We start from the raw sequence: 13,229 nt of genomic DNA, 5'->3' as shown, positions 1-13,229 counted from the left end.
ATGATCCGACATCCTTTATGTAGCGTAAAGTTTTATGTAGTTTATTTTGTCGCAGTCAGAGAGTTTTATGTAGTTTATTTTGTCGCAGTCAGAGAGTTTTATGTAGTTTATTTTGTCGACTTGGAATAAATAAGACTTACATAATTGAACATATTTATAATAAAAAATGGGTTATTTGGGGTAACAACCTTTGCTATAAAATGTTCTGAAAGTGGATTCTTAATCTATGGGCATCCTAGTTGTTTATTTTAAAGCCAAAAAGGATTTTAAATCCTTTGTTTTTAGAAGTTTTTATAACGGATTGCCCACCGTTAGAAAAATCAGTTTGGAAAGCGTTTGATAAAAGCTGACTTTTAGTTTATATCCAAAAATATATAATAACTTTGCTTCCTTAATAATTTTTATTTGGCATTTCTTTTAATCTTAAAACTGAAGTTAAGAGTATGCCTCTTGCTATGAGGGGCTGTCTTCTCTTGAAAGATTCTTTTAATTTGAAACTAATCAATATACTCACTCAGTAAATTATTAATTTCTAAATAAAAATTTTATCAAATAAATTTTGATTTTGCATTCCTTTTTATACACCACATTTAAAATAAATTTATTTACAAAATTTTTTGATTTTTTGTTTACCTTTATAAAAACCTTTATAAATGTAAACAAAAAATGAATAAATTATTCAATAAAAATTTTTTTTTTTTCTTTGGAATTGTGAGTTATTACCAATAATATATGATTCCAAAAAATCTGGACAAATTAAATTCTAAAATATTTTTAGAAAGATGACTTATTTTTTAATGTTTCAAAAAGAGCAATGTTCATAGAACAATATTACAAAAAATTACAAATTTTCCATTCCTTGTCTGCAAACTGTATCAACTCTTGTAAAACTCCCCTTACCAAGTCGATGTACGCGCTCAATGTCGACATGTTTGAAGCAGTAGTTGATACGATTCCTCAGTTGGATCAAATTTTTAGCTTCCCAACAATTAGAATATACTGCTCTCTTGATTTCATTCCAAAAATCTTCAATAGGTCGCAATTCTGGTACGTTTGCAATATTTTGACTTCTGGGCACATATTCGACATTTTTGGACCTCAAAAATTCTTGAACTTTTTTTTGAGTAGTGAGATGATGCAAGGTCAGGCCAAAAAACTATTTCATCATCTTTATTAACAGTCTCTATAAATGGGAGCAAACATGATTTTTGGAGCCTTAATTTTTTTATGATAAAGAATGATTGTCTTCTGCTTTATCGTTTTGCATATGTATGATTGATTGACATTGAACTTTTTAGCAAGAGAACGTTGACGGATTCCATGTTGATGGTCGATTTTTTTTTCTAATTGTTTGATCTTCTTTTTTGTCATCTTAACTGCTTTCCTACCGCTTCCAACTTGTCGTTCGGGTAATGTTGTTGTCTTTTCGTTTTGGAATATTGTTGAGCGTAGATCTTGGAATACTTTCCATCATAAAATGTTTTACAATAGCGTTTTTGGAAAGTTCTGGGTTAATTTCAATAAACTCTTACACTTGCTTTCTTACGTCATCTTGTTTAAAAGTAACTTTTTTCATCATTTCAAATTTGTTGCTCAGTATAAAATTAATAAGTTTTGTAGAGAATTTAATTCTCTACAAAATGGCGTGCGAGCCAATCAAAATTGATAAATTTACGCGGAGAAAAAATCGCGGGAAGTTTGTCCAGATTTTTAGGAATCACATGTATAATAACATGTTAGTATAAACAAAAAGAACCTATTGTCATTATTATTTCTTTGTACATAATTAATTCATATCTACAGTATAATTACATGTATTCACTTGACGGTATAATAAAACAATTACATGTATCCACTTGATGGTATAAATAAAACAACTTCATGTACCCACTTGATGGTATAATAAAGTAATTACATGCATCCACTTGATGGTATAAATAAAATAACTATATGCATCCACTTGATGGTATAATAAAGTAAATGATGATGCAGTTAAATAAAGAAGAATAATAAACATTAAAAGTTATATAAAGTAAATATTTAAAAAAATAATATATACAAACTCAGAGGTATCATAAAATAATTATCAGTGATATTAAATACATTAAATAAACGCAGACATATTCAGAGTAATTTTAATAGAAATATTTCTTTCAATAAAAGTAATGAATAAATATCATTAAAAAAATATTTTGTATGGATGTAACATACATACATACATACACACATACATACATACATACATACATACATACATACATACATACATACATACATACATACATACATACATACATACATACATACATACATACATACATACATACATACATACATACATACATACATACATACATACATACATACATACATACATACATACATACATACATACATACATACATACATACATACATACATACATACATACATACATACATACATACATACATACATACATACATACATACATACATACATACATACATACATACATACATACATACATACATACATACATACATACATACATACATTCATACATACATACATACATACATTACGACACGGGGTGAAGAATCTTTAGAGTTTTGTTGTTTCAAATGGTACGGTATTATTACCTGTTGCTCCTGTGTTATATTTGTTATGACCATATAAAAAAAGTGTGCTATAAAATGTTCTAGACCTAGTTTATATTCAACTCCTACTTTGTTGTAGACAGAACATGTATTTCCAAGTAATTCTTATTCTCATTGATCCTCTTGCCAATTCAATATTGAAGGCAAGACCTCAAATTTTCGAGTAAAAGAGTGCATTGATCTATCTTTTAAAATTTTTTTTTTTTGAGTTATCAAATTTTGAGACATTTAGTGGTACTTAAAAGTTTTTTGGAGTATGTTCTTTGACACAGTGAACTGAACTATATTCATTTTAAGGATTTCACTATCTGCATCTTAAGTTTAAAATTAAAAAAAGTTAAAAAAAGAAAAATCTAAAGTTAAAAAAAGAAAAATTGTTTTTTTGTAGTTTATAAGTTGCTCCCATTGTTTTAGCATTAGTCGTTTATTGTAATTTAATCGTAAATGAATCATTTATCGTAAGCTAATCATTTTTAGATCTGACGCAGAGATCTTTTATGCGATTTACTTTTTTACTTATTAGTTTCTTGATTTTTACGAATAATATTGCAATCAAAAAAGTAGTCAACAAAGGTTTTTCAAAGAATTTTTAATAAATAAGGACACTTTTTGATTCATACTTTAAACTTGTTTCACAAGTTAAGTACTTTAAGCTTGTTTCACTAAATACTTGAAGTTTCAATCACCAGTTAAAAACTTTAAACTTGTTTCTCCAGTTAAATACTTGATGGTTGTTTCACCAGTTAAATACTTGATGGTTGTTTCACCAGTTAAATACTTGATGGTTGTTTCACCAGTTAAATACTTGATGGTTGTTTCACCAGTTAAATACTTGATGGTTGTTTCACCAGTTAAAAACTTTAAACTTGTTTCACCAGTTAAATACTTGATGGTTGTTTCACCAGTTAAATACTTGATGGTTGTTTCACCAGTTAAATACTTGATGGTTGTTTCACCAGTTAAAAACTTTAAACTTGTTTCACCAGTTAAATACTTGATGGTTGTTTCACCAGTTAAATACTTGATGGTTGTTTCACCAGTTAAAAACTTTAAACTTGTTTCACCAGTTAAATACTTGATGGTTGTTTCACAAATTAAATACTTTAACCTTGTTTCACCAGATAAAAATTTAAACTTGTTTGATCAGTTAAATACATTATTTTTCGTCTAATTATTACTAAAAACGATCAAATTTTATTATAATTATTCGTTTACTTGCGTTTTTACCAGGATTTGCCTGACCGCATTTTAAATAATTTGTTTTTAAAATATAATAAATTAATTGGTAGTAATAGTAAATAGTTTTAACTTATGTTATTATTAATATCAACTTATTTTGTTATTAATCTAATTTATGCTGATACTATTTTTAATTTATGTTATTAACCTAAGTTTATGTTGTAATGCTTTTTTCCCTGTCCCTGGTTCAAACCCCACCTCTGGATACATTTTGCGACATTGATTAGGAAGGAGGCGTGAACTCCCAATTAAATGCTCTTCCACGGTGCTCTGTGATAAGATCGTAAGAACTTCTTGGCAAACCTAAATAAAATTAAAAAAAAAAAAAAAACACTTTTAACTTCACAAAATTTATTTTGTGGTTTTAGTGTTTCAAGTCTTATCACCGAGCACCGTGGAAGAACATATAACAAGTAATTTAATTATATAGGTATTATCAAATTAGATTAGATGGTATTTATTAGAACAGATAATACATGTTCTAAAGGATCTAAAGGACACGCAAGTCTTTATTGATGGACTAATAATCAAAAAATATATAAATTATGTAACAGCGTACAACATTGAATAACCAATTTATATAAACTAAACAATAAGATATGCAGTCAATGCCGACATAACTTTTCAAAATTGATTGAGTTAATTTTACTCTTAAAAATATTGATATTATTGGCATTAACAAAATTGAAAGCCAAACTGAATCCAAGTGTTAACAACTCGGTATAAGAAACTAAATTTAAGAATTTCTAGTTGACATTGTTGTTTGTGCATTTTATATTTATGCTTTAGCGTGTTGTTTTTGTTGTGAATAATAAAGAACATAGATTTATCAATTAAGACCAAGTTATGCAGAATTATGTAACAAGTCGATAAATTATGTTTTACTCACCTTATCTCAACTATATTGTCCTTAACTTTAAATCAAGCAACTGAAGTCAATTATCGTAGGTTAAATTGCTTAGGTGCAGGATTTTTTTTGTAAAACATTTTGCACGTTCTCAACTACCTTTATTAGTTCAACATGATATGGCGACCCAAGTGTGGAGCAATATTGTAATGTAAGCCTAATATATGCGTTGAAGGCTTTTACTAAGATACTAGGATCGCGAGACTTCAAGTATTTTAAAATAAGGTATGCTCTGGTATTAGCTGCATGTAAAATGTTTGAAATATGCTTTTTATAGTTCAGTTGAGAATCCAGAGTCACACTGAGATCTTTCAGAATAGAAGACCAAGATAAAACATGATCTCCTAACTTATAGTTAAAGTTAATGAATTTTCTTGATGAAGCAGGCACAATTCTATAAACAAAACACTAACTGGTAGAAATAGGTATTTGCATGTTTCTGATCAAAGTGCTACGTTATCAAGAGCATTAACTAAGCAATGGCTATGGTCCGTATTGCAAAATGAACTGTATAACTTGATGTCATTGGCCTAAAGCTTTAAAGAGCAATCAATATTGTTAGCAATAGCGGTTATATCATTGACATATAGTAAAAATCATGTTGGGCCCAAAACGCTAACCTGAGGAACTCCACTAACAAAGTTTGGCTAATAGTTTAGGGTGAGATACAGTTTCAAATGCCTTTTGAATGTCGATATATACATCAACTGTTGTTAGATTTTTGTCTAGTGCAATATGTAAATGATGAGTTGTTGTATAAAATTTATAATCCAAGGTCAACTAGAAGTAATGATATACATTTTTAAAGGTGAAAAAATGAAATGAATATAGTGGACTAATCTTAACAATGATATAGACGAAATTGATTTTAAAAAGTGGACTTCAAACAACATCGTATAAAATATAAAAAATATACTTTTAAAAGTTTTGTCTTTATAAGAAAAAATTTACTTCATATTCATCTTTACGTTAACTTAAAAAAAAAAAACGATTGTGTTGTTTATGGGCATTTATGACTTTGGGCAGATGCAACATTTTTTGCGTGTTTGAGATATCTTGGGGACAAGGAGGCAGTTTATGACTGGGGTAGTTTAGAACAATACGAAAATTAGAAAAAAATACAAACTTATCAATCAAATTAAGTATATTTTTGGATTGGAAGTACTTTTGCACGAAACCGTCACAGAAATTTTTTTCAGGAAGGCATTTAGGTTTTCTACAAACGTTTTATGACTATTGATATTACGTTTAAAAATTTCGAAGCTTTTCTAACTTTGAAAATTTGTATACCTAAGGATTCACTAAGGAACTTCTCCAAGGCATTTATTTTTTACATTTTTAGTGAAATGGATATGCTCTACGATATGAATAAAAAGTTATATTACAAGATATAATATTTTTACAAAAATATTCTGTAATCGGGGTTGAGGCAGCAAAGCTCCGGTTTTAGCAATACCAGCTCCCTGGACGATTTCTACGGCGCCCTTAGTTCAATACAACCCCATAAAAAAAAAGTCTAATGTAGAGTCCAAAACACAGTTAAACTTTCAACTAAAAAACTTTTTCTGTGGATTTTATAGGCTCTTTGCGGACAGTTTCTGAGCTTGACGCTTAATACTTCAAAGTCTTGATGTGGCTTTAAAAACGCAGGTTTGATTTCTAGTTCTTCGGCCGATTCATTCCCATTAAAATGGCGCTTTTGAATCCTGTATTTTTATATTCCATCAAGAAAGTGCAGTATTTTTTTAACATTTTTGTGCATTTACCAAAATTCATGTCTGTTGATTGTAGAGATTTACTAATTACATTAATTTGAAAAAGTGTCATACCAAACAACCAACAAAACTATGAAACTGAAGTCTTTTAACTGTTCAGGCTCATGAGAGACTTGAACATTCGTTTTTTGATTTTCAACAGCCAAAGTAATTAAAGTATCATGGATGGCACTAATTTGATAATGGATTGCTTCAACACAACTTATTCTTGCTTTCCAACGTGTGTCGCAGAGCTTTTTAATAGTATACAATCTCAAATGATTGGTTAAAATTTTCCATCAATGAACAGAAGCTGAACACAATGTGAACAACCTCTGAAGTACCCCAAATAAAGTGACTGGTTTTACAGACGACGTAGCGGCATCACGAGATTGTAGTTATAAAAGGCACACAGTACAAAAATAGTTAAGGGATTCATATCCAAAATTCTCCTTTGAAACTCAATATATTTTCCTTTTATGTTCGCTCCGTTATCATAACACTGACCCCTGCAATCTTTCAATTCCAGTCCGTATTTGTTTAAAACATCTATAATAACTTTAGTGAGTCATTTTCTAGTCGACTCGTTGACAGTTAAAAATTCTATGAAATGTTCTTTGACTGATATTTTATTGTCATCTGATGGTAAATCAACAAATCGTATTGTCAGTTACTCTAAATGAGTAATGTCCGGAGTACAGTCAGCTTTTATTGAATAACATTTCGATTTCTTTGCGCACGATATAATTTTTGACTTCACTTTTTTACCTATCAGCTCTATTAATTTATTTTGTATATCTTTTCCGCAGTAGTAGTCTAAAACATCACCCTTCATAGCTAATCGCAAGTACTCCTGCATAACTAGATCAAACTTGACTAATAGTTGTACTAAGGTAAAGAACTTTCCATTATTAGGGGTATATAGTTTGTCGGATATACCTCTGAACACCATATTGTTTTCAGCTAAACAAAGTGTAATATGCATTAATCTAGACAAAACATTATTCCACCTGGTAGTTTCTTTTTTCAATCAATTGTTGCTCTTAGCAGTCTATTATTTTTCCTGTTTTTAATCGTAGTTCAGTGTTGATCCATGAAAGGTAAATATTCGTACGAGAAGTGCTATTCTCGAGAAATTTTAACATTTCAGAGAAGTGTTCCCAGTTGTTATATTCTTCAGATACGAAACTTGACGTTGATCTACCATCAAATAGCCGGCAACAAAAACAATAAACTCGATCCTTAGAGAGGGAGTATATTAACTAATGACCACTATTAGTATTAGAAAATCAGCACTGATGGGTTAATTGCTCACATAATGTTTTTTAGTTAAACTCATAAAATTTGTTTACGTTCAATACGTCTTTGTAGAGTTTTCTTGACGATTTTTAATATATCTTATTTAGTAATAAGTATAAATAAGTACATAAAAATTTGTAACTTTTCTTTTCATTTGTAGATAATAATAAGAAAAAATAATAAGTTTTTAGGTAAAATAATAGTAGTTTTAAATAATTAAAATTAAATGCGATTGAATCTCGAGTTACCAATATAATGATTTTCCGCTGAATTTTGCCTTTTTCCATTCGGCGCTCTGGGCAATCGCCCAACCAGGCCCAACCATATTTGGACATACTGCGCTTCTCTTAACAATCTTATCGGCAAAAAAAAGAGCAGCCGTGGCAGAGTGGAATCGAACTTGCCCCAGAAACAAAGGATACATGGTTCGAACCCCACCTTTATGCAAGTTTTGCAACATTGGTTGTGAAGGTGACGTAAACTTCTTATCAGATGTTCTTTCGCGGTGCTCTGTGGTAAGAGTCTTACCACAGAGCACCGCGAAATTAGGCACCTAAAAAAAATTATGTTTTTGAAAATCAAAGAACTTAACAAAGTTTCAAAATGTTGCACAGCTATAAAAAGAAATGTGAAACATATATAAACATATATAAACATATATAAACATATATAAACATATATAAACATATATAAACATATATAAACATATATAAACATATATAAACATATATAAACATATATAAACATATATAAACATATATAAACATATATAAACGATGGAAAATTAAAAGCTGCAGTAAATTAATTTTACAATAAAACAATGAAACTCAGAGAAGCTGCAGGTGTGATTGGGTTCTCTAAAAGTACATTGCCCCAATGTTGTCCAAAACTTTCCTCTCTTACGGGGTAGTTTGGACAATGAGTAGCTTATTTTTTAAGCAACTATAATTTATTTGAACTAGTGGGCTTTGCTTTATTTTAAAGAATTATTAAGTAAATTATCTTTTTCAGCAAAATTTCAACTTTTTGTCAAACAGTACTAAAGCTATTTTATCATTTTCAAAAACCGTCCTTATGTGCCCCCTTCTACCCTAACTTCTAAGCATTGAGCAAACTCCATACATTTATATTATTTGTATACTTATGTCAAATAAGGATACATTATATAAAGTTGTGATGAATGAAGTCTGGGAACATTAATAACCCCTCAATTTTCTCTCTCCTTCCCCAAATTTTAGAGCAACAACTTTATAAAATATTTTTTCTTTTGGTATTCTCAACTAAATTTATTGATAAACCTTAAATTTCATAGTATAATCTCTTTGCGTTCAAATGACCATAACATGGTCATAGGTTGATAACATGGTCATGGTCTTATATAACATGGTCATAGGTTCAAATATTATATTATAAAGTTTGAACCCTATCAATTTGAGGGGTTATAAATGTATACATACAAGAGCAGTCATAGTGCAGTGGTCAGCGCGCTTGCTTTAAGTTTAAGAAGTTTCCTTGGTTAAACGCCACCTCTGGGCAAGTTCTATAATATAGGTAAGGAAGGAGGCGTAAACTTAATTTCAAATGCTCTACCGCGGTACTCTGTTTTAAGACGTTAAGGGTTTCTTCGAGCACCTAAAATAAAAAATAAAAATAAATAAAAACATACTTTGGCGCAACTTATTTAAACATGAAGGAGATTTTTAAATATCAATTATTATATACCAAGTATAAGATCTATAAATAATCTGTTAGCGTGTTACTTTTTATTTGTCAACAAATATCTGTATAATAATTTCTTGATGTGAAGACTAACTTTTTTTTCCAGTTTCGTTTTCTTTGAAAAATTAGTGCGGCCGTGGCGCAGTAGTTAGAGCGTTTGCTTATTAAGCAGGAGATCCAGGTTCGAAACGAGTTCTGGACAAATTTTCAGAAGATCCAGGATAAAACCTTGAGCATAAAACCTTGAGCAGGAGATCCAGGATAAAACCTTGCTAACGAACTAAAATTACGCTGACCGGAAAACTATACGACTATATTTTATCAACTTTCTTTCTCTATCATTTAAACTTTTCTTTGAGTTGAGTTGACGTCAATGCACAACTTGGTGTTCTTTAATAAACGCGTGCTATTTTTATAACTAATTTCAGGCCTCAGAAAAAAAATAACTTTTCATTTATTTGAAGAAAGGTTGATTAGCAGTGGCGGACTGAACCGGCAGGATGTTATTTTGTGGGATGTTAGGATATTTTCTGGTTGACTAATCGAATCAAAGGCTGCAATTCTGGCAATATCTAAATTATTTATAGTTTTTTTATTTAATTTTTTTTTATTTTAAAAACAAGTAAAATATTATATGTGCATACGTATGCATATAAAGTAATATTTGCTGTTTGAATTACAAGAATCAATACAATTAATTCTTAGAATATTTTATGATTCATCAAGTGGATCCGGCAATATTAATGTTGTATAAAAATAATATTTTGTTAATAATAACTTAAAATGTTGCTCTAGAATTTTTCTATGCAAGAAGCATATAGACTTTTTTAATTTGCCTTTTGATATTTGTTTTGCAGAGCTAAACTTGGTTTTAAATTAATTGAGATGAAAATACTATTTAAAGTAAATAGAAAAAATTTAAAAAAATCGTAATCGTAACATACATAAAATATATAATACATATAAAAGTAGCAATTGAAAAGGGATTTTCTAAAAAGAAAGTTCATTTTTTCCAAAATTGAGTTTTTTCAAAATTCGGTTTACTTTGTTGAAGAAGGTACAAATCTAACTATGTTAGTATAAACAAAAAAAATGTTCATCATCTTTATTTACAACTAAAAAACTATCGATATTCAAAAAATTCTTCGCCGAATAATTAGTTGTTTTTATTTTTCTCAAACAATAAAATGCGCTTTTTAGAAAAATGCTCTTCAGTTGTAAAAAAACTAGGGGAAAAAAAATATTGCTTTGAGGAATCGCGCAAATTATACAATATGGAGTTGTATTTTTATACAAATTGCTTTCTATTCTATCTCCACATTTTTGAGTTTTGAAATAAAACGATTTAAAAAATAAAAACTTTAGGAGAAGGCATATAAATTTTTTTATAAGTTTTGTTTTCTTCGCAGCTTTTTTACTTATAACTTTCAATAGAAAAACATTATTCTAAGGTACATAGCTCAATAACTCAATTATTTCAAAAAGTTGAAATGGAACAAGATAGTCTCGAGATTCCCGTTGAAAAAATTCTGAAAATAAATTTTATATATATATGAAATTTATTTTCAGAATTTTGTCAATGGTAACCCCAAAATATTGTCAGTCCTTCCAGATTTTTATATAGCCAAAGTCTGAGCTTGATTGGAATATGTTATCCCGGGCCTCTTGGCTCTTAAAGTTTAAAAAAATTAGTTTTTTAGTGTCCTAATGGAGCTTTTGGGCCGTATCTGTAAAAAAAATTTATTATTTTCTTATGTATGTCTTCAATGTATGAATGTATGTCTTCAATCTACGAATGCATGTCTTCAATCTATAAATGTATGTATTCAATCATTGGCAATATATTTCTAAGGAATATATATTCTATATTTGTTATTACTTATAGTAAAAATAAACTATAACAGGCTTTTTCATTAAAAACGTGATAAGAAACCTCAATTAAGGAAATTATGTTATGAGAAATAGACAATATTTTTCAGAGTATGAAATTAACTATGATAAACTAAAATTGAAATTGTTTTTTATAACATTGAAAATGTATTTTCCTGAAAAAAATTTTTTTATCGATTGCCATCTTTAAGATAGATACAATAATGAATAAGCCATTCTAAAGGTTAGCTTAAAGCTGGCTTAGAAACTTCAGGATATGGCTTTCAACATTTTTGAACTACTTGTAAAACATATTGTTTTTGCTTTTCATTTTTGGTAAGAATGTTATTAAAATTGGTTATTAATTTCACACCTCATTCTGCCTCATCATTTACGACCTTTTTTGACTTCACAACCCTCAATCCTTCCTTAAAATATATATTCTTAAACTAGCTGCTTGGAGGTTCTCTGAGAAAATCTGTATTGATCTTAAAACGTTAAAAAATAATTTTTGGTACCCTGTTAATTAAACCAGATAACCCCACATTAATCAGTTCTTGCAACTGGTTCCTTCAATATTTATGGTTCACAACTCTTGAATTTTTTGTCTCTGTTTCAGCCTGAGTAGGATATTGTTCGTAATTTCCAATTTTTCTGAATTGAAATACCAAAAATGATATAAGAATTTTTAGAGAGCTTTTTCCAAAGAGCTTTCTCTCTATCTCCTTGTCAATCCCCTTATAGTCTAACAAGCGTTGCAAGAGGTCAGAGTTTTGCTTGGGAGCCAAGTGTGCTTAGTGAACATCGATCAAGCTTTACAATACAATCAAAAGGAACTGTGTTTTTTATCACTCAGTTTGAATTGTCGGCAGAATAGGAATATCTTTAGAAAATAGATAGCTTTGGACATCCACCTTGCATGACTGATGTCAGCTACATATCTAAACTCTACTTCCGCTCCATTCAGCGCTTCCATAAACACCACAATACAATTACAAATACAATTGGGGAAGTTCCTTGTAATCATTTCGGGGATGTGATTTTAATTTTGAAATCTTTCAAAATGCGATGGCTAGCTAGGTAAAGCATTTCTCTACCCAAAAATTGTTCCAAAATTGTACAAACCTCTTTGAATCTTCCTGTATTTGATGCAGTGGTGTCAAACAAATTGCCTTGATAGTATGGGAGACACACCATTCCTTGAGACACTCATATACAGCCAGTGTGTGTTCTTCACCAGTGCTGTTGCGTGCTATAGGAACTCCTAGCAGTTGTTCATTTTCTCCATCCCAATTTACTACAACGGGTTCCTTCTCTGGTATAAAAAGTCAATTCAAGATCTTCTCACTGTATTTTTCTCTGAATACTTTACGCTTTCCCTGGATGGGAGTTTTTAACACTATGAACTTGTCAGGATTCTCCCCTAGTGCTTCTAAGGTAGCTATGAGTATAAGTGTAAAATTTTTGTCAGAACCTTACACCGATCTAATTCGGCGTAAAGTTCTGACAAAAATAATACCACCGATACTTTCTTGCTATAAAAAATTTACTAACGACATTATATGTTTTCTGAAAGTCATATTTGAATTTCAGTAATTTGTTTGTAAAATACATTTTCTTCAGTAATTTATTTGTAAAATTTTCTTGAAGCGCTTTATAGTTAGTTCAAAAATACATTTGTTTTTTATACTTGGATTCATTCTCAGATGTATATAATTTTAAAATATCCTTTTTATATCCTTTTAATATATTTTTTGTGCAAACCTTTTCTTATGATGATTATAGTAAATAAAGCAATGATAA

This window comes from Hydra vulgaris, chromosome 06 (assembly GCF_038396675.1).
Source record: "Hydra vulgaris chromosome 06, alternate assembly HydraT2T_AEP".
NCBI lineage: Eukaryota > Metazoa > Cnidaria > Hydrozoa > Anthoathecata > Hydridae > Hydra > Hydra vulgaris.
The sequence above is the reverse complement of the archived record's forward strand: the minus strand, read 5'-3'. Positions refer to the sequence as shown.